Here is a 22,203-nt window from a genome sequence, read left to right as displayed (position 1 = left end):
TTGTTTCCATCTGTGGGCTATTGTAAATAGAGCTGCAATGAACATTTTGTTACATGACTCGTTTTGAATTATGGTTTTCTCAGTGTATATGCCCAGTAGTGTGATTGCTGGGTCATATGGTAGTTCTATTTGTAGTTGTTTAAGGAACCTCCATATTGTTCTCCACCATGGCTGTATCAATTTACATTCCCACCAACAGTGCAAGAGGGTTCCCTTTTCTCCTCACCCTCTCCAGCATTTATTGTATCTAGATTATTTTTTTATGCAAGTATTTTTTTGTTATTTTTTTTAACATCTTTATTGGGATATAATTGCTTTACAGTAGTGTGTTAGTTTCTGCTTTATAACAATGTGAATCAGTTATACTTATACATAGGTTCCCATATCTCTTCCCTCTTGCGTCTCCCTCCCTCCTACCCTCTCTATCCCACCTTTCCAGGTGGTCACAAAGCACTGAGCTAATATCCCTGTGCTATGCATCTGCTTCCCACTAGCAATCTACCTTACGTTTGGTAGTGTATATATGTCCATAGCTCTCTCTCGCTTTGTCCCAGCTCACCCTTCCCCCTCTCCTTATCCTCAAGTCTGTGCTCCAGTAGGTCTCTGTCTTTATTCCTGTCTTACCCCTAAGTTTTTCATGACTTTTTTTTCTTAAATTCCATATATATGTGTTAGCATACGGTATTTGTCTATCTTTTTCTGACATACTTCACTCTGTATGACAGACTCTAGGTCTATCCACCTCATTATAAAGAGCTCAATTTCATTTCTTTTTATGGCTGAGTAATATTCCATTGTATATATGTGCCACATCTTCTTTATCCATTCATCCCATGATGGGCGCTTAGGTTTTTTCCACCTCTGGGCTATTGTAAATAGAGCTGCAATGAACATTTTGGTACATGACTCTTTTTGAATTACGGTTTTCTCAGGGTATGTGTCCAGTAGTGGGATTGCTGGGTCATATGGTCGTTTTATTTGTAGTTTTTTAAGGAACCTCCATACCACTCTCCATAGTGGCTGTACCAATTCATATTCCCACCAGCAGTGCAGGAGTGTTCCCTTTTCTCCACACCCTGTCCAGCATTTATTGTTTCTAGATTTTTTGATGATGGCCATTCTGACTGGTGTGAGATGATATCTCATTGTAGTTTTGATTTGCATTTAGCTAATGATTAATGATGTTGTGCATTCTTTCCTGTGTTTATTGGCAGTGTGTATATCTTCTTTGGAGAAATGTCTATTTAGGTCTTCTGCCCATTTTTGGATTGGGTTGTTTGTTTTTTTGTTATTGAGCTGCATGAGCTGCTTGTAAATTTTGGAAATTAATCCTTTGTCAGTTGCTTCATTTGCAAATATTTTCTCCCATTCTGAGGGTTGACTTTTGGTCTTGTTTATGGTTTCCTTTGCTGTGCAAAAGCTTTAAAGTTTCATTAGGTCCCATTTGTTTATTTTTGTTTTTATTTCCATTTCTCTAGGAGGTGGGTCAAAAAGGATCTTGCTGTGATTTATGTCATAGAGTTTCTGCCTATGTTTTCCTCTAAGAGTTTCATAGTTTCTGGCCTTACATTTAGGTCTTTAATGCATTTTGAGCTTATTTTTGTGTATGGTGTTAGGGAGTGATCTAATCTCATACTTTTGCATGTAGCTGTCCAGTTTTCCCAGCACCACTTATTGAAGAGGCTGTCCTTTCTCCACTGTACATTCCTGCCTCCTTTATCAAAGATAAGGTGACCATGTGTGTGTGGCTTTATCTCTGGGCTTTCTCTCCTGTTCCACTGATCTATATTTCTGTTGTTGTGCCAGCACCATACTGTCTTGATTACTGTAGCTTTTAAGTATAGCCTGAAGTCAGGGAGCCTGATTCCTTCAGCTCCGTTTTACGTTCCCCAGATTGCTTTGGCTATTCGGGGTCTTTTGTGTTTCCGTACAAATTGTGAAATGTTTTTTTCTAGTTCTGTGAAAAATGCCAGTGGTAGTTTGATAGGGATTGCATTGAATCTGTAGATTGCTTTGAGTAGTAGAGTCATTTTCACAGTGTTGATTCTTCCAATCCAAGAACATGGTATATCGCTCCACCTCTTTGTATCATCTTTAATTTGTTTCATCAGTGTCTTGTAATTTTCTGCATACAGGTCTTTTGTGTCCTTAGGTAGGTTTATTCCTAGATATTTTATTCTTTTTGTTGCAATAGTAAATGGGAGTGTTCTCTTGATTTCACTTTCAGATTTTTCATCATGAGTGTATAGGAATGCCAGAGATTTCTGTGCATTAATTTTGTATCCTGCTACTTTACCAAATTCATTGATTAGCTCTAGTAGTTTTCTGGTAGCATCTTTAGGATTCTCTATGTATAAGTATCATGTCATCTCCAAACAGTGACAGCTTTACTTCTTCTTTTCCGTTTTGGATTCCTTTTATTTCCTTTTCTTCTCTGATTGCTGTGACTAAAACTTCCAAAACTATGTTGAATAAGAGTGGTGAGAGTGGGCAACCTTGTCTTGTTCCTGATCTTAGTGGAAATGCTTTCAGTTTTTCACCATTGAGGGTGATGTTTGCTGTGGCTTTGTCATGTATGGCCTTTATTATGTTGAGGAAAGTTCCCTCTATGCCTACTTTCTGCAGGGTTTTTTTTGTTTTTTTTTTCTGCAGGGTTTTTATCATAAATGGGTGTTGAACTTTGTGGAAAGGTTTCTCTGCATCTATTGAGATGATCATATGGTTTTTCTCCTTCAGTTTGTTAATATGGTTTATCACGTTGATTGATTTGCATATATTGAAGGATCCTTGCATTCCTTGAATAAACCCCTCTTGATCATGGTGTATGATCCTTTTAATGTGCTGTTGGATTCTGTTTGCTAGTATTTTGTTGAGGATTTTTGCATCTATGTTCATCAGTGATATTGGCCTGTAGTTTTCTTTCTTTGTGACATCCTTGTCTGGTTTTGGTATCAAGGTGATGGTGGCCTCGTAGAATGAGTTTGGGAGTGTTCCTCCCTCTGCTATATTTCGGAAGAGTTTGAGAAGGATAGGTGTTAACTCTTCTTTAAATGTTTGTTAGAATTCGCCTGGGAAGCCATCTGGTCCTGGGCTTTTGTTTGTTGGAAGATTTTTAATCACAGTTTCAATTTCATTGCTTGTGATTGGTCTGTTCATATTTTCTATTTCTTCCTGATTCAGTCTTGGCAGGTTGTGCATTTCTAAGGATTTGTCCCTTTCTTCCATGTTGTCCATTTTGTTGGCCTAGAGTTCCTTGTAGTAATCTCTCATGATCTTTTGTATTTCTGCAGTGTTAGTTTTTACTTCTCCTTTTTCATTTCTAATTCTATTATTTTGAGTCTTCTCCGTTTTTTTCTTTCTTTTTTTTAAACATCATTATTGGAGTATCATTGCTTTACAATGGTGTGTTAGTTTCTGCTTTATAACAAAGTGAATCAGTTTTACGTATACATATGTTCGCATATCTATTCCCTCTTTCGTCTACCTCCCTCACACCTGCACTATCCCACCCCTCCAGGCAGTCACAAAGCACCGAGCTGATCTCCCTGTGCTATGCGGATGCTTCCCACTAGCTATCTACCTTTCGTTTGGTAGTGTATAAATATACATGCCTCTCTCTCGCTTTGTCACAGCTCACCCTTCCCCCTCCCCTTATCCTCAAGTCTGTTCTCCAGTAGGTCTGTATCTTTATACCTGTCTTACCCTTAGGTTCTTCATGACTTTTTTTTTCTTAAATTCCTTATATATGTGTTAGGATAGGGTATTTGTCTCTCTGTTTCTGACATACTTCACTCTGTGTGACAGACTCTAGGTCTATCCACCTTATTACAAGTAGCTCAATTTCGTTTCTTTTTATGGCTGAGTAATATTCCGTTGTATATATGTGCCACATCTTCTTTATCCATTCATTGGATGATGGACACTGCAGTTGTTTCCATCTCTGGGCTATTGTAAATAGAGCTGCAATGAACATTTTGGTACATGACTCTTTTTGAATTATCGTATCTCAGGGTATATGCCCAGTAGTGTGATTGCTGGGCATATGGTAGTTCTATTTGTAGTGTTTTAAGGAATCTCCATACTGTTCTCCACAGTGGCTGTGTGAATTTACATTCACACCAACAGTGCAAGAGAGTTCCCTTTTCTCCACAGCCTCTCCAGCATTTATTATTTCTAGTTTTTTTTTAAGCAAGTGTGTTTTTTTCTTATTTTTTTAAACATCTTTATTGGCATATAATTGCTTTACAGTGGTGTGTTAGTTTCTGCTTTATAACAATGTGAATCAGTTATACATATACATATGTTGCCACATCTCTTTCCTCTTGTGTCTCCCTCCCACCCACCCTCTCTATCCCACCTCTCCAGGAGGTCACAAAGCACGGAGCTGATATGCCTGTGCTATGCAGCTGCTTCCCTTAGCTATCTACCTTTCGTTTGGTAGTGTATATATGTCCATACCTCTCTCTCACTTTGTCACAGCTCACCCTTCCCCCTCTCCTTATCCTCAAGTCCGTTCTCCAGTAGGTCTCTGTCTTTATTCTTGGCTTACCCCTAGGTTTTTCTTGACATTTCTTTTTCTTAAATTCCATATATATGTGTTAGCATACGGTTTTTAACTTTCCCTTTCTGACTTACTTCACTCTGTATGACAGACTCTAAGTCTATCCACCTCATTATAAAGAGCTCAATTTCGTTTCTTTTTAATGCTGAGTAATATTCCATTGTATATATGTGCCATATCTTCTTTATCCATTCATCCCATGATGGGCGCTTAGGTTGTTTCCATCTCTCCTTATTGTAATTAGAGCTGCAATGAACATTTTGGTACATGACTCTTTTTGAATTATGGTTTTCTCAGGGTATATGCCCAGTAGTGGGATTGCTGGGTCATATGGTCGTTCTATTTGTAGTTTTTTAAGGAACCTCCATACTGCTCTCCATAGTGGCTGTACCAACTCACATTCAAACCAGCAGTGCATGAGTGCTCCCTTTTCTCCACACCCACTCCAGCATTATTTCTAGATTTTTTTAATGATGGCCATTCCGACTGGTGTGAGGTGATATCTCACTGTAGTTTTGATTTGCATTTCCCTAATGATTAATGATGTTGAGCAGTCTTTCATGAGTTGGTTGGCAGTGTGTATATCTTCTTTGGAGAAATGTCTATTTAGGTCTTCTGCCCATTTTTGGATTGTGTTCCTTATTTTTTTCTTATTGAGCTGCATGAGCTGCTTGTAAAATTTGGAGATTAATCCTTTGTCAGTTGCTTCATTTGCAAATATTTTCTCCCATTCTGAGGGTTGACTTTTGGTCTTGTTTATGGTTTCCTTTGCTGTGCAAAAGCTTTAAAGTTTCATTAGGTCCCATTTGTTTATTTTTGTTTTTATTTCCATTTCTCTAGGATGTGGGTCAAAAAGGATCTTGCTGTGATATTTATGACATAGAGTGTTCTGCCTATGTTTTGCCTTAAGAGTTTGATAGTTTCTGGCCCTATATTTAGGTCTTTAATGCATTCTGAGCTTATTTTTGTGTATGGTGTTAGGAAGTGATCTAATCTCATACTTTTACATGTACCTGTCCAGTTTTCCCAGCATCACTTATTGAAGAGGCTGTCCTTTCTCCACTGTACTTTCCTGCCTCCTTTATCAAAGATAAGGTGACCATATGTGCGTGGGTTTATCTCTGGGCTTTCTATCCTTTTCCATCGATCTATCTTTCTGTTTTTGTGCCGGAACCATACTGTCTTGATTACTGTAGCTTTGTAGTATAGTCTGAAGGCAGGGAGCCTGATTCCTCCAGGTCTTCCTCCAGGTCTGTTTTTCATTCTCCAGATTGCTCTGGCTATTCAGGGTCTTTTGTGTTTCCATACAAATTGTGAAATTTTTTGTTCTAGTTCTGTGAAAAATGCCAGTGGTAGTTTGATAGGGATTGTATTGTATCTGTAGAATGCTTTGGATAGTAGAGTCATTTTCACAATGTCGACTCTTCCAATCCAAGAACTTGGTATATCTCTCCATCTATTTGTATCATCTTTAATTTCTTTTATCAGTGTCTTTTAATTTTCTGCATAAAGGTCTTTTGTCTCCTTAGGTAGATTTATTCCTAGATATTTTATTCTTTTGTTGCAATGGTAAATGGGAGTGTTTTCTTTACCAAATTCATTGGTGAGCTCTAGTAGTTTTCTGGTAGCATCTTTAGGATTCTCTATGTATAGTATCATGTCATCTGCAAACAGTGACAGCTTTACTTCTTTTCCGATTTGGATTCCTTTTATTTCCTTTTCTTCTCTGATTGCTGTGGCTAAAACTTCCAAAACTATGTTGAATAAGAGTGGTGAGAGTGGGCAACCTTGTCTTGTTCCTGATCTTAGTGGAAATGCTTTCAGTTTTTCACGATTGAGGATGATGTTGGCTGTGGCTTTGTCATAAATGGCCTTTATTATGTTGAGGAAAGTTCCCTCTATGCCTACTTTCTGCAGGGTTTTTTTAATCATAAATCGGTGTTGAATTTTGTCGAAACCTTCGTCTGCATCTATTGAGATGATCATATGGTTTTTCTCCTTCAATTTGTTAATATGGTGTATTACATTGATTTATTTGCGTATATTGAAGAATCCATGCATTCCTGGAATAAGCCCCACTTGATCATGGTGTATGATCCGTTTAATGTGCTGTTGGATTCTGTTTGCTAGTATTTTGTTGAGGATTTTTGCATCTATGTTCATCAGTGATATTGGCCTGTAGTTTTCTTTCTTTGTGACATCCTTGTCTGGTTTTGGTATCAAGGTGATGGTGGCCTCGTAGAATGAGTTTGGGAGTGTTCTTCCCTCTGCTATATTTCGGAAGAGTTTGAGAAGGATAGGTGTTAGCTCTTCTCTAAATATTTGATAGAATTCGCCTGGGAAGCCATCTGGTCCTGGGCTTTTGTTTATTGGAAGATATTTTATCACAGTTTCAATTTCATTGCTTGTGATTGGTTTCTTCATATTTTCTATTTCTTCCTGATTCAATCTTGGCAGGTTGTGCATTTCTAAGAATTTGTCCCTTTCTTCCATGTTGTCCATTTTCTTGGCCTAGAGTTGCTTGTAGTAATCTCTCATGATCTTTTGTATTTCTGCAGTGTCAGTTGTTACTTTTCCTTTTTCATTTCTAATTCCATTGATTTAAGTTTTCTCCCTTTTTTCTTTATAAGTCTGGCTAATGGTTTATCAATTTAGTTTATCTTCTCAAAGAACCAGCTTTTAGTTTTATTGACCTTTGCTATCATTTCCTTCATTTCTTTTTCATTTATTTCTGATCTGATTTTTATGATTTCTTTCCTTCTTCTAACTTTGGGTTGTTTTTGTTCTTCTTTCTCTATTTGCTTTAGGTGCTAGGTTAGGTTGTTTATTTGAGATGTTTCCATTTTCTTAAGGTAGTGTTTTATTGCTATCAGCTTCCCTCTTAGAACTGCTTTTGCTGTGTCCTATAGGTTTTGGGTCGTCGTGTCTGCATTTTCATTTGTTTCTAGGTATTTTTTTATTTCCTTTTTGATTTTTTCAGTGATCACTTCGTTATTAAATAGTGTACTGTTTAGCCTCCATGTGTTTTTATTTTTTACAGATCTTTTCCTGTAATTGATATCTAGTCTCATAGCATTGTGGTTGGAAAAGATACTTGATACAATTTCAATTTTCTTAAATTTACCAAGGCTTGAATTGTGACCCAAGATATGGTCTATCCTGGAGAATGTTCCATGAGCACTTGAGAAGAATGTGTATTCTGTTGTTTTTGGATGGAATGTTCTACAAATATCAATTAAATCCATGTTGTTTAATGTATTATTTAATGCTTGTGTTTACTTATTTATTTTTATTTTGGATGATCTGTCCTTTTGGGAAAGTGGGGTGTTAAAGTCCCCTACTATGAATGTGTTACTGTTGATTTCCCCTTTTATGGCTGCTAGTATTTGCCTTATGTATTGAGGTGCTCCTATGTTGGGTGCATAAATATTTACAATTGTTATATTTTCTTCTTGGATCGATCCCTTGATCATTATGTAGCGTCCTTCTTTGTCTCTTCTAATAGTCTTTATTTTAAAATCTATTTTGTCTGATATGAGAATTGCTATTCCAGCTTTCTTTTGGTTTCCATTTGCACGAAGTATCTTTTTCCATCCCCTTACTTTCAGTCTGTATGTATCTCTAGGTCTGAAGTGGTTCTCTTGTAGACAGTATATGTATGTGTCTTGTTTTTGTATCCATTTAGCCAATCTGTGTCTGTTGGTGGGAGCATTTAGTCCATTTACATTTAAGGTAATTATCGATATGTGTGTTACTATTCCCATTTTCTTAATTGTTTTGGGTTTGTTATTGTAGGTCTTTTCCTTCTTTTGTGTTTCTTGCCTAGAGAAGTTCCTTTAGCATTTGTTGTAAAGCTGGTTTAGTGGTGCTGAACTCTCTCAGCTTTTGCTTGTCTGTAAAGGTTTTAATTTCTCCATCAAATCTGAATGAGATCCTTGCTGGGTAGAGTAATCTTGTTTGCAAGTTTTTCTCCTTCATTATTTTAAATATGTCCTGCCAGTCCCTTCTGGCTTGCAGAGTTTCTGCTGAAAGATCAGCTGTTAACATTATGGGGATTCCCTTGTGTGCTATTTGTTGTTTTTCCCTTGCTGCTTTTAATATGTTTTCTTTGTATTTAATTTTTGACAGTTTGATTAATATGTGTCTTGGCAAATTTCTCTTTGGATTTATCCTGTATGGGACTCTCTGTGCTTCCTGGACTTGATTAACTATTTCCTTTCCCATATTAGGGAAGTTTTCAACTATAATCTCTTCAAATATTTTCTCAGTCCCATTCTTTTTCTCTTCTTCTTCTGGAACCCCCATAATTTGTATGTTGGTGTGTTTAATGTTGTCCCAGAGGTCTCTGAGACTGTCCTTAGTTCTTTTCATTCTTTTTTCTTTATTCTGCTCTGCAGTAGTTATTTCCACTATTTTATCTTCCAGGTCACTTATCCGTTCTTCTGCCTCAGTTATTCTGCTATTGCTCCCTGCTAGAGTATTTTTAATTTCATTTATTGTGTTGTTCATCATTGTTTGTTTCATCTTTAGTTCTTCTAGGTCCTTGTTAACTGATTCTTGCATTTTGTCTATTTCCAAGATTTTGGATCATCTTTACTATCATTATTTTGAATTCTTTTTCAGGTAGACTGCCTATTTCCTCTTCATTTGTTATGTCTGGTGGGTTTTTATCTTGCTCCTTCATCTGCTGTGTGTTTCTGTCTTCTCATTTTGCTTATCTTTCTGTGTTTGGGGTCTCCTTTTTGCAGGCTGCAGGTTTGTAGTTCCCGTTGTTTTTGGTGTCTGTCCCCAGTGGCTAAGTTTGGTTCAGTGAGTTGTGTAGGCTTCCTGGTGGAGGGGACTAGTGCCTGTGTTCTGGTGGATGAGGCTGGATCTTGTCTTTCTGGTGGGCAGGTCCACGTCTGGTGGTGTGTTTTGGGGTGTCTGTGGACTTATTATGATTTTAGGCAGCCTCTCTCCTAATAATGGGTGTGGTTGTATTCCTGTCTTGCTAGTTGTTTGGCGTAGGGTGTCCAGCACTGTAGCTTGCTGGTTGTTGAGTGAAGCTGGGTGCTGGTGTTGAGATGGAGATCTCTGGCAGATTTTCGCCGTTTGATATTATGTGGAGTTGGGAGGTCTCTTGTGGACCAGTGTCCTGAAGTTGGCTCTCCCACCTCAGAGGCACAGCACTGACTCCTGGCTGTAGCACCAAGGGCCTTTCATCTACACGGCTCAGAATAAAAGGGAGAAAAAGTAGAAAGAAAGAATTAGTAGAAGAAGAAATAAAGAAACAAAGAAAGAAGGAAAGAAGGGAGGGAGGAAGGAAGGAAGGAGGGAAGGAAGGAAAGAAAGAAGATAAAGTAAAATAAAATAAGATAAAATAAAATAAAGTTATTAAAATAAAAATAATTATTAAGAAAAAAAACCGGATGGATAGAACCCTAGGACAAATGGTGGAAGCAAAGCTATACATATAAAATCTCACACAGGATCATACACATACATACTCACAAAAAGAGGAAAAGGGGAAAAAATTATAAATCTTGCTCTCAAAGTCCACCTCCTCAATTTGGGATGATTCGTTGTCTATTCATATATTCCACAGATGCAGGGTACATCAGGTTGATTGTGGAGATTTAATCCGCTGCTCCTGAGGCTGCTGGGAGAGATTTCCCTTTCTCTTCTTTGTTCTCACAGCTCCCAGGGGCTCAGCTTTGGATTTGGCCCTGCCTCTGCGTGTAGGTCGCCGGAGGGCGTCTGTTCTTTGCTCAGACAGGACAGGGGGTTAAAGGAGCAGCTGCTTCGGGGGCTCTGGCTCACTCAGGCCGGGGCGGGGGGTGGGTGGGTGGGGGGAGGGAGGGGCACGGAGTGCGGGGCAGGCCTGCAGCGGCAGAGGCCAGTGTGACGTTGCACCAGCCTGAGGCGCGCCGTGCATTCTCCCAGAGAAGTTGTCCCTGGATCCCGGGACCCTGGCAGTGGCGGGCTGCACAGACTTCCCGGAAGCGGGGTGTGGATAGTGACCTGTGCTCGCACACAGGCTTCTTGCTGGCGGCAGTAGCAGCCTTAGCAGTCTCATGCCCGCACTTTTCTCATGCCTGCATGGGGTCCGCACTTTTAGCCGCGGCTTTCGCCCGTCTCTGGAGCTCCTTTAAGCAGCGCCCCTAATCTCCTCTCCTCGCGCACCAGAAAACAAAGAGGGAAGAAAAAGTCTCTTGCCTCTTCGGCAGGTCCAGACTTTTCCCCGGACTCCCTCCCGGCTAGCCGTGGCGCAGTAACACCCTGCAGGCTGTGTTCATGCCGCCAACCCCAGTCCTCTCCCTGCGCTCTGACCGAAGCCTGAGCCTCAGCTCCCAGCCCCGCCCGCCCTGGCGGGTGAGCAGACAAGCCTCTCGGGCTGGTGAGTGCCGGTCGGCACCGATCCTCTGTGCGGGAATCTTTCCACTTTGCCCTCCGCACCCCTGTTGCTGCGCTCTCCTCTGCGGCTCCGAAGCTTCTTCCCCCCTCAGCCACCCGCAGTCTCCGCCCGCGAAGGGGCTTCCTAGTGTGTGGAAACCTTTCCTCCTCCACAGCTCCCCCCCTACTGGTGCAGGTCCCGTCCCTATCATTTTGTCTCTGTTTATTCTTTTTTCTTTTGCCTTACCCAGTTACTTGGGGGGGGGGTTCTTGCCTTTTGGGAGGTCTGAGGTCTTCTGCCAGCGTTCAGTAGGTGTTCTGTAGGAGTTGTTCCACGTGTAGATGTATTTCTGGTGTATCTTCCAGTTTATAAGAAAGCCAGCGCATAGACAATTTCACGCCATGGGAAAATAGAGAGATCAGTACAGAAGAGAGACTTTCTGCATGACAACTGGCCAGGCCTTTTCACAAGTTGATATCACTGCTAGTTTTGGAGGGTCTCCTGCAGAGGCGGGGGCAACTGTGGCTCACCAAGGGACAAGGACGGTGGCAGCAATAGTTCTGGGAAGTATTCCTTGGCGTGAGCCCTCCCAGAGTCTGCCGTTAGCCCCACCAAAGAGCCCAGGTAGTCTTAACCGTCTTATTGCCACATAAAACACACGTACAGAAAACCCCACACAACAAACGCAGAGCTGAACCTTAGAAAATTATTAGGCAAATATTCTTTTTTTCTATATTAATTGAAATTTATTAGTGTTGGTCAGTTTGGCGCCTTCTGTATGGATTGTGTTTATTTCTGATTGTGGTGCACTGGCGCATTTTCAAGGCTTAATACAATTTCCGTTGCTTTTTACATGACAGTAAGTGTAATGAAGATAATGTCATATTTTATGACAGAAATACTTTGTCTTAATAATTTTTTAATTGAAGTATAATTGATTTATTATGTTGTGCTAATTTCTGCTGTAGTGACTCACACATATATATATTCTTTGTTTTTAATATTATTTTCCATTATGGTTTATCCCAGGAGATTGGATATAGTTCCCTGTGCTATAGAGTAGGACCTTGTTGTTTAGCCATTCTAAATGTAATAGTTTGCATCTACTAACCTCAATTTCCCAGTCCATCTCTCTCCTTCCCCCCAACCCCTTGGCAACCACAAGTCTGATCTGATCTCTATGTCTGTGAGTCTGTTTCTGTTTTGTAGATAGGCTCATTTGTGCCATATTTCAGATTCCACGTATTAGTGATATCATATGGTATTTGTCTTTCCCTTTCTGACTCACTTCACTAAGTGTGATAATCTCTAGTTGCATCCATGTTGCTGCAAATGGCATTATTCCATTCTTTTTTTATGGCTGAGTAGTATTCCACTGTATGCATGTACCACATTTTCTTTATCCATTCATTTATCTGTTAATGGACGTTTAGGTTCCATGTTTTGGCTAGTGTGAATAGTGCTGCTATGAACATAGGGGTGTAGGTATCTTTTCGAATTATAGTTTTGTCCAGGTATATGCCCAGGAGTGGGATTGCTGTATCATATGGTAGTTCTATTTTCAGTTTTCTGAGAAAACTCCATACTGTTCTCCATAATGGCTTTACCAACAGTGTAGGAGGGTTCCCTTTTCTCTACACCTGCTCTAGCATTTGTTATTTGTAGACTTTTTAATGATGGCCATTCTGACTGGTGTGAGGTGATGCCTCATTGTAGTTTTGATTTGCATTTGTCTAATAATTAGTGATGTTGAGCGTCTTTTCATGTGCCTACTGGCCATCTGTATGTCTTCTTTGGAGAAATGTCTATTAAGGTCTCTTGATAAGGCAAATACTCTTGAAACTGCCTCCCAATGCAAGAAACAGAACAATAGAGCTAATTAAAAAATTTTTTGGACTAAGCACTCTGTTTCGCCAAACTTGAGTGTAACGCAGATTTGGAAAAGTGAAGTTCTGAATTTCAGAGGTACGATGGTCTGCTTTTATGCTGAGGGCTGCTTAATCCCGACAATGAACTTGCAGTGAGCCTGTGACGGAGGGAGCGAGGAGGTCCTCCCTTCTCGTGGTGAATGTGAGGGCGGGGATGTGGAGCGCCTGGGCGTGTTGCTGCCAGGCTCTCCCCGGGTGCCCTAACTGTGCCCTTGCTCCCGGGGTCAGCCTGCTTCTTGTGGCCACGGTGCTCCCAGGCGGTGCGTCCATCCACAGAGGTCACCCCACCCACCGTGAGGCCCCTCCTCCAAACTGCAGCCTGGAGGCCAGCCTGACCTCGGGGACTCCCAGCTCTGGGCGGGAGTCCCAACGCCCCTGCCAAGGTATGTGTCAGCCTCAGAGCAGCACACCATGTTTTGGTAACTCGCAAAAGCCGAATCCTAGAAAGACTGCGTGTTCCCGGCCACTGGCCGCCCAACCTTGGCGATGCTCGGCCCGCCTCTGGGGAGCCCAGTGCACCTGCTGAGAGGCAGCAAGGGCAGGACGCTCCCATCTGGCCCTGTCAACATATATTTCTAGGCTCAAGTCAGACTCGGGAAAGTATGGCTTTCTCCCATCCCCACACCCTGGCCCCCCTGCACCCATGAAGAAGCAGTTGACCCAGGTTTTGATAGAAAAAATGAGAATCTTCAGTCAGATGAGAGGAACAGAAGCAAACCTGTGCTGCCCTAATCTAGCTCAGACCTGACCCTCTTTCTGAGGAAGGGTCGAGGAAGCTGGTCCTCCTCTCTCTCTTTTCAGAGCATTTGGAACAAACTTCCAAAATACCAGAGGCTGAGTGCAAACCTCCTTTGCTGTCATCAAGAGGAGTGATGAATCATGCAAACCACGCCGTTTCTCTCGTCTCAAAATACTGCATATATACTTACATTTAGTGTCATTTTACATGTGCAAGGTATTTTTTAAAAGAAATTCTTTTCTCTCTCTCTCTCTTTTTTCCAAACCAAAAACACCAGCTGTAAAACCCACTGCTTCCTTCCCCGCCAAGTCTGCAGCGGTAGGAGGTGGCGGAGGCAGACAGCCGGGGCCCGCTGTGCTCTGAGTCAGGCCTCCCTCTCGGTGACTCACTGCCTGCAGAACAAACTTAAAAGCTGGTGAATGGCACTTAGGGGCCCACAAGCATGCAGGGAGGCCTAAAATATTTGCAGAGGTACACACTGCTCATGGGCTGAAAGGCCACTATGTAAATATCTGGGCCCCATTGGGGCAAGGCATCTTCAAAGTGGCTTCTGCTTGTCGCATCAAGGCAGCAAGGAAGCAAAGACGTTCATTCAAAAGCAGCATGCAGGAACCACACCACAACTTCCTGGCCTCAGAGGGGAGACTCAGAAAAGGACCACAGCTGCAGGTCCCGTGTTTCTCCTCCACTGCACGCTGCACAGGCTGGTTTTGTGATGGCCTACAATGTCAGCTTTCAGGCTGGGCAGACATGATCAGTTTTGTCTCTTTTGGCAAGGAAAGGCTTTTTTGGAAGACGCTCAGAAGGCAACCATAGTTACTAATGGAGCATGGCGAGCATGAGACAGAGGTAGTTATTACCCAGGCTTGACAAAAGAAGACAAAAACGCGAGATGGTTTTTGCATCAAGCCACAAATATGACTCCCAAAGACCCCCCCCCCAGGTGAGTGCAGAAGCAGACCAGACACACATGATACCCCTTGCAGCATCTCCCTAAGATTCCCAGAAAGTCCCACACAAATGTGAAACCTGGCAACAACCCTATGACCAAAGGGGAGGCTGGGAGCCAAACTCCAGGCAGATTTTTCACTAACCACGCTGTCCACTGGGATGCACTCAGAAGAACATTCTTGGATTTCGCACCATTTGTGTTGCCCCCTCTGAGCCAGAATGGGACAGACAGTCCCCAAGAAGAAAGGAAATAGTTTCGTTTTACTCAGTTCCTTCGTTGGTGATGATCTTCCACCTGGGCAGGCAGGAATTATCTTCGAGGTCAGACAGAGAGTAGTTTCATCCTCCTTTTCTGCCTCTCTCTAAATGACAAAGAGTACAGATCCCAGCATGCAACACAGCGTGTGAGAGAGGAGGATGGCTGAAGGTGTGCACCATCTTCAGAGGTTTAATTGCTAGAGAAATTGCCATCAACAGTGGTAAAAAAGGGGAAGGTGCTGGGAGTGGCTGCTCAGCCGTCTGCAAACTACATTTGGTTTTCCAGCCTAATCAGAGATCCCCAAAGCTGAGCAGGACAACCACCCCAGGCTGGCTCAGAGACACCCCAGACAATGCCCACCAGCATGAGCGTCTGAGCCAGGCAGGCTCCTATCCCCGAGAGGAAGCTGCCAGCACCCAAGTGGGAGGCTAAGGACCCTGCGTTTACCTCATCTGATGGGCAAGACTGAGCCTGGATAGAGGGGTACTTCTCCATGTGATGGAAAAGTACCGGGCTTCCCTGGTGGCGCAGTGGTTGAGAATCTGCCTGCCAATGCAGGGGACATGGGTTCGAGCCCTGGTCTGGGAGGATCCCATATGCCGTGGAGCACCTAGGCCCGTGAGCCACAACCACTGAGCCTGCGCGTCTGGAGCCTTGCTCCGCAACAAGAGAGGCCGCGACAGTGAGAGGCGCGCACACCGCGATGAAGAGTGGCCCCCTTTTGCCACAACTAGAGAAAGCCCACGCACAGAAACGAAGACCCAACACAGCAAAAATAAATAAATTAATAAACTCCTACCCCCAACATCTTCTTTAAAAAAAAAAAAAAGAAAAGTACCAACAAGGGGCCAATGAAAAGACAGTAGAGCCTGAAGGACAGAAAAGCTGTCCTCAAGACTTGGAAATAGCAGATCTCTCTGAACATGACTGTTGTTGATTTTTCTACAAGAAACAGAGGCTGATCTTAGATAACAGCTGCGCTGTGTCCTCTGAGAGATGCAAGAAGATATGGTCTCAATGGAACTGGCCGAAGAAGGAACTTAGAAGGAACAAAACAGTCTGAGATATAAGAAGAGATACAAAGAGAGCTGGTAAAAATAAGAAGATAATATAAAGTACCCAGAAGAGAAAAGGCAGAGTTAAAACTGCATTTGAAGAGAAAAAGGGCAGAATTGAGTAAGAAACAGCCTGTTGACCAAAGAGAGGAAGAGGTCACAAACATTTTGTTCTCAGGATCCCTTTATACTCAAAAATTATTGAGGACCCCAAAGAGCTTCAGTCTGAGTAGGGTACAGTTATTGATATGACTGCATTAGAAACTAAAACTGAGAAATTTAAAAATATTTATTAAAATTTTATTTTAAATAATGAGTCCTTTGCATGTTAATATAAATAACATTTTTAATGAAAAACTGCTTTCCAAATAAAAAAAATAGTGAGAAGAGAGTCACTGGCTTATATTTTGCAAGTCTCTTTAATGTCTGACTAAATGAAAGAAAACTGTATTCACATAGCTTTTAAAAAATTGAGACATAATTGACATAACATTATACTAGTTTCAGGTGTACAACATGCTGATTCAGTATTTGTATATACTGTGAAAGGATCACTACAGCAAGTCCATCACCACAGTTAAATTTTTTTTTTCTTGTGATGAGAACTTCTAAGATTTACTTTCTTTGCAACTTTCAAATATACAATATAGATTATTAACTATAGTCACCATGCTGTACATTATTCCCAGGACTTACTTTATTTTATAATTGGAAGTTTGTACCTTTTGACCCCCTTCACCCATTTCACCCACCCCACGCTCCCTCCCTCTAGCAACCACCAATATGTTCTCTGTATTTATGAGTTCATTTTTCTTCCTTTCAGAATCCACATAGAAGTGAAATTATACAGTATTCATCTTTCTCTGACTTATTTCGCTTAGCATGATGCCCTCAAGGTTCATCCATGTTGTCACAAATGGCAAACTTTCTTTTTTATAATATCGAGTAATATTCCAGTGTGTGTGTCTTGGCTACTGTAAATAATGCTAGAATGAACGTTGGGGTGCATTTGTCTTTTTGAGTTAGTGTTTTCATTTCCTTTGGATAAACACCCAGAAGTGGAATTGCTGGATCATATGTTCTATTTTTAATTTTATGAGGAACCTCCACCATACTGTTTTCCATAGTGGCTGCATCAATTTACATTTCCCCCAACAGTGCACGAGGGTTCCCTTTTCTCCACATCCTTGCCAAGACTTGTTATTTCTTGTCTGATTGATAGTCATTCTAACGGGGGTGAGGTGATATCTCATTGTGGTTCTGATTTGCAATCCCTGATGACTAGTGACATTGGGCACTTTTTCATGTACCTGTTGGCCATCTGTATGTCTTCTTTGGAAAAATGTCTATTCATTTCCTCTCCCCATTTTTTGATCAGATTGTTTGTGGTTTTGCTATTGAGTTGTATGAGTTCTTTATATATTTTGGATATTAACCCCTTATCAGATATATGCTTTGTAAGTATTTTCTCCCATTCCATAGGTTTCCTGTTCATTTTGCCGATGGTTTCCTTTGCAGTGCAGAAGATTTTTAGTTTGATGTAGTCCCACTTATTTAATTTTGCTTTTGTTGCCTTTGCTTTCGGTGTCAAATCCAAAAAATCACCACCAAGACCAATGTCAAAGAACTTTTCACTGATGTTTTCTTCTAGGACTTTTATGGTTTCATGTCTCACATTCAAGTTTTTAGTACATTTAGACGTTTGTGTATGGTGTGATAGTGGTCCAGCTTTTGCATGTGGCTATCCAGTTTTCCCACCACTATTTGTTAAAGAGACTATTCTTTCCCCATTGTACATTCTTGGCTCCTTTTCTGTAAATACATTGACCGTGTATGTGCGGAACTATTTTTGGGTTCTCTATTCTGTTGCATTGATCTATGTGTCTGACGTTATGCTGAAGCCATGCTGTTTTTGTTACTATAACATTGTAATACAGTTTGAAATCAGGGAGCCTCCAGTTTTGTTCTTCTTTCTCAAAATTGCTTTACCTAATCAGAGTCTTTTGTGGTTCTATACAAATTTCAGGATTGCTTTTTCCATTTCTGTGAAAAATGCCATTGGAATTTTGACAGAGATTTATTGGATCTGTAGATTGCTCTGGGTAGTATGGACATTTTAACAATATTAATTCTTCCAACCCATGAACACAGAATATCTTTCCATTTATTTGCATCTTCTTCGATTTATTTCATCAGTGTCTTATAGTTTTTAGTGTATAGGTCTTTCACCTACTTAGATAAATTTTATTCCTAGGCATTTTATTCTTTTTGGTGTGATTGTAAATGGGATTATTTTCTTGTCTTCCTAATAATTCATTATTAATGTCTAGAAATGCATCAGCCATTTGTATATTGATTTTGTATCCTGCAACTTTACTGAATTTATTAGTTTAACAGGTTTTTTTTGGGGGGGGGAGTCTTTATAAAGGGTTTTCTACATATATAATATCATGTCATCTGCAAATAGAGACGGTCTTACTTCTTCCTTTCTGATTTGGATGCCTTTTATTTCTTTTTTCTCACCTAATTACTCTTCCTAGGGCTTCCAGTACTATGTTGATTAAAACATACGGTGAGAGTGGGCATCCTTGTCTTGTTCCTGATTTTAGAGGAAAACCTTTCAGCTTTTCATCCTTGAGTATGATATTAGCTGTGGGCTTGTCATATGTGGCCTTTATTATGTGAGGTACTACCCTTTTAAACCCACTGTAATGAGATTTAAAAAAAAATCGAAACGGATGTTGAATTGTGTCAAAAGCTTTTTCTGTATCATCCATAGAGATTATAATGATTTTTGTTCTTCATTTTGTTAATGTGGTGTATCACATTGATTGATTTGAAGATTCAGAAGTGTTCTTCCATCCCTGGAATAAATCCCACTTGATCATGGTGTATGATTCTTGTAATTATTATTGAATTTGGTTTGCTAATATTTTGTGGAAAATTTTTGCACCTATGGTTATCAGGCTTATTGGCCTGGAATTTTCTTTTCTTGTGGTGTCCTTGTCTGGTTTTGTATTAGAGTACTGCTGGTCTTGTAAAATGAATTTGTGTTTCCTTCTCTTTATTTATTTTTTGGAAGAACAGGAGAAGGATTGGTATTAATTTTTCTTTCTTTCTTTTTTTTTTTTTGGCCACACAGCATGGCTTGTGGGATCTTAGTTCACTGACTAGGGATTGAAGCCAGGCCATGGCACCGAAAGTGCCGAGCCCTAACCACTGGACCACCAGGGAATTCCTGATTCCATCTTGATAGGTTGTATGTTTCTAGAAATTTATCCATTCTTTTCTAGGTTATCCAATTTTTTGGTGTATAATTGTTCACGGTAGTCTCTTAAGATCCTTCGTATTTCTGTGGTATCGGTTGTAATGTCTCCTCTTTCATTTCTGATTTTATTTATTTGAGTCCTCTGTTTCTTGGTGAGTCTAGCTAAAGGTTTGGCAATTTTGTTTATCATTTTAAAGAACCAGATTTTAGTTTTCTTGATCTTGTCTATTGCCTTTTAAGTCTTTGTTTCATTTATTTCCACTCTGATCTTTGTTGTGTCCTTCCTTCTAACTTTGGGCTTCATTTGTTCTTCTCTTTGTAGTTTCTTGAAGTATAAAGTTAGGTTGTCTATCTGAGATATTTCTTGTTTCTTGATGTAAGCATTTATCACTATAAACTTCCCTCTTAGAACTGCTCTTTTTCCATTATTTCACTTTCAGTCTCTGTGTGTCCTTACATCAGAAGTGAGCTTCTTATAGGCAGTACATAAGATGGCTCTATAGAGACACATTATAATTAAAATGTCAAAAGTTAAAGACAAGAGAATCTTAAAAGCTGTAAGAGGAAAACAACTTGTTACATACAAGGGAACTACTATAAGACTATCGGCTGATTTTCAGCAGAAACTTTGCAGGCCAGAGGCAATGGCAAGATATATTCAAAGTGCTAAAAGAAAAAAACTACCAACCAAGAATACTCTATGCCCAGAAAAGTTGTCCTTCAGAGTTGAAGGAGAGAGAAAGTTTTTCAGACAAGCAAAAGCTAAAGGAGTTTATCATCACTAAACCAGCACTACAAGAAATGTTAAAGGGACTTCTTTAAGTTGAAAAGAAAGGGCACTAATTAGTAACAGAAAAACATATGAAACTATAAATCTCAATGGTAAAGGTATATATATATATATATGGTAAAATTTAGAATAATCGAATGTTGTAAAGGTGGTGGATTAATCACTTATAAAGCTAGTATGAAGGTTAAAAGACAAAAGCAGTAAAAATAACTATAACTACAACAATTAGTTAAGGGATACAGTAAAGTATGTAAAGATAAGGAGTAAAGTATGACAGGAAAAACAGAAAATGAAGTGGGGGGAGATTAAAAATGTAGACCTTTAGAACATAATGTAATCAACTTAAAATAGACTGTTATAAGTTGTTATATGTAAGCCTCATGGTAATCACAAAGCAAAACCCATGGTAGATATACAAAAGAGAAAGTAATCTAAGCATACCTCTAAAGAAAATGATCAAATCACAAAGGAAGAGAGCAAGAGAAGAAGAAAGGAACAGAGAAACTACAGCACGGTCAGAAAATAATTAACAAAATGGCAATGTGTGTGTGTGTGTGTGTGTGTGAGTGAGTGTGTATAATTACTTTAAATGGAAATGGACTAAATGCTCCAATCAAAATGCATAGAATGGCTGAAGATGTATTTTTAAGTAAAAACAGGTTTCAGAGCAGTATAGATAGATGCATAGCTGTATTTTTGTTCCTCTCCAAAGAGAAAAGAAACACATGCACACATACACACACAAATGTATACACATACACACATCTGTGTATAAATGTATAGAAAAATCTGGAAGGACACACAGTGCTTACTTTGGGTGGGACAGAGGAGTGTTATGGGTTGAATTGTGTCTCTCCCAAATTCATATGGAGTCCTAATCTCTTTCCTCAGAGTGTGAACTTATTTGGGGATAGGTCTTTACAGAGATAATCAGGTTAAAATTAGCCATTAGAGTGGACCTTAATCCAGTATGACTGATATCCTTATAAACAGGGGAAATTTGGACACAGAGATACACAGAGAAGATGATGTGAACAGTCCTAGCAAACTAGTACAAGGAGACACACCTTTTTAAACTTCTGTGGTGTATGACATTTTTATGACTATGTATATTACTTTTATAATAATCAGAGCCCTCCCCCAAAACTGGGGAAAAAAAATAAGAGGGCAAGACACAATGAGAGGAAAAGGGTACAAGGCATGACTATCACGTAACTGGCTTTATTCCTCCTTTATAAATTTACAGAGCCTGTCTCCTCCTACTCTCCACCCTCTACCCCACCTCCACCCTGGCCCCAGCACTGCCCTTTAGGGGGTCAGCTTGCCTGGAAGGAACCACTAACACAGGGGGCTGCTCTAGCTGAGGAGATGGTAGGGCCCTGATTTGCAAGGTCACAACTGGTATCTGGTGGTGCAAGATGTCACCAGGGTCCTCTCCCTTCATTCCACCCATCTGGTTCGGGCCTAAACAAACAGACGAAGTGTGCTATTTCTAACCAGCTAACCCCACAAATCAGAAAGCCCAACAGGCCTGCAATCAGAGTGCCTGCAAGCAGCCGACACACTTTTACAAGCTCTGGCCCCTCGTTCACATGGATGGCACTGTGGCAGCCTGTTTGAAAGCCACGCTCAAATAACAAACCACCCTGAATCCCTGGGAAACAGAACTCTTGTGACAACACTTTGTCCCCTGGGAAGATCTCCTGATTTTCTGGGGGGCGCCCACCGTTAAGGGTGAGTGGTAACTAGCAACGGGAGTGCAGCAGGGAGAAACAGAGGCCCAGGAGATGAGGCCACCGACTCACACCCCAAAGGCCACAGAAGCGGAGCTGGAGGTTGAGGAAGGCGGCTCTGTAAGGCAGGTTGTGTGCACTGGCTCTTAAGGAATCAGCCAGCCCTGTGCCCTTCCGCAGCCTTCGAGGGCTGTGAAGGGATCTGGGAGGGCCAGCAACGAAGAAAAACCTAATTTAGAATTGCAGAGAGGTTCAGAAAAAGAAATCCCAACACACATATTTTGTAGGTCTACATACTCACAAAATATCCACAATGGCTTCGGCCTCCTGTACCTCAAAAGATGCTGTCCTTTCCAGTTCTTGGTGTTTCCTAGGGTCCCAGAATAGAGGAGGAATTGAGGAAGGAAGGAGCATTTTGAAGCACCTCCTGAGTACTGCACTGTAACGATAGTGTGAATTGTAATCATTGAGCCTCATGACATGCTGAGGGTGGCTATTATCCCACTTGTTACACCCAGGGAAACTGAGGCTCAGAAGGGTGACATC

The sequence above is a fragment of the Lagenorhynchus albirostris genome, chromosome 13 (assembly GCF_949774975.1).
Source record: "Lagenorhynchus albirostris chromosome 13, mLagAlb1.1, whole genome shotgun sequence".
Classification (NCBI taxonomy): Eukaryota; Metazoa; Chordata; class Mammalia; order Artiodactyla; family Delphinidae; genus Lagenorhynchus; species Lagenorhynchus albirostris.
The sequence above is the reverse complement of the archived record's forward strand: the minus strand, read 5'-3'. Positions refer to the sequence as shown.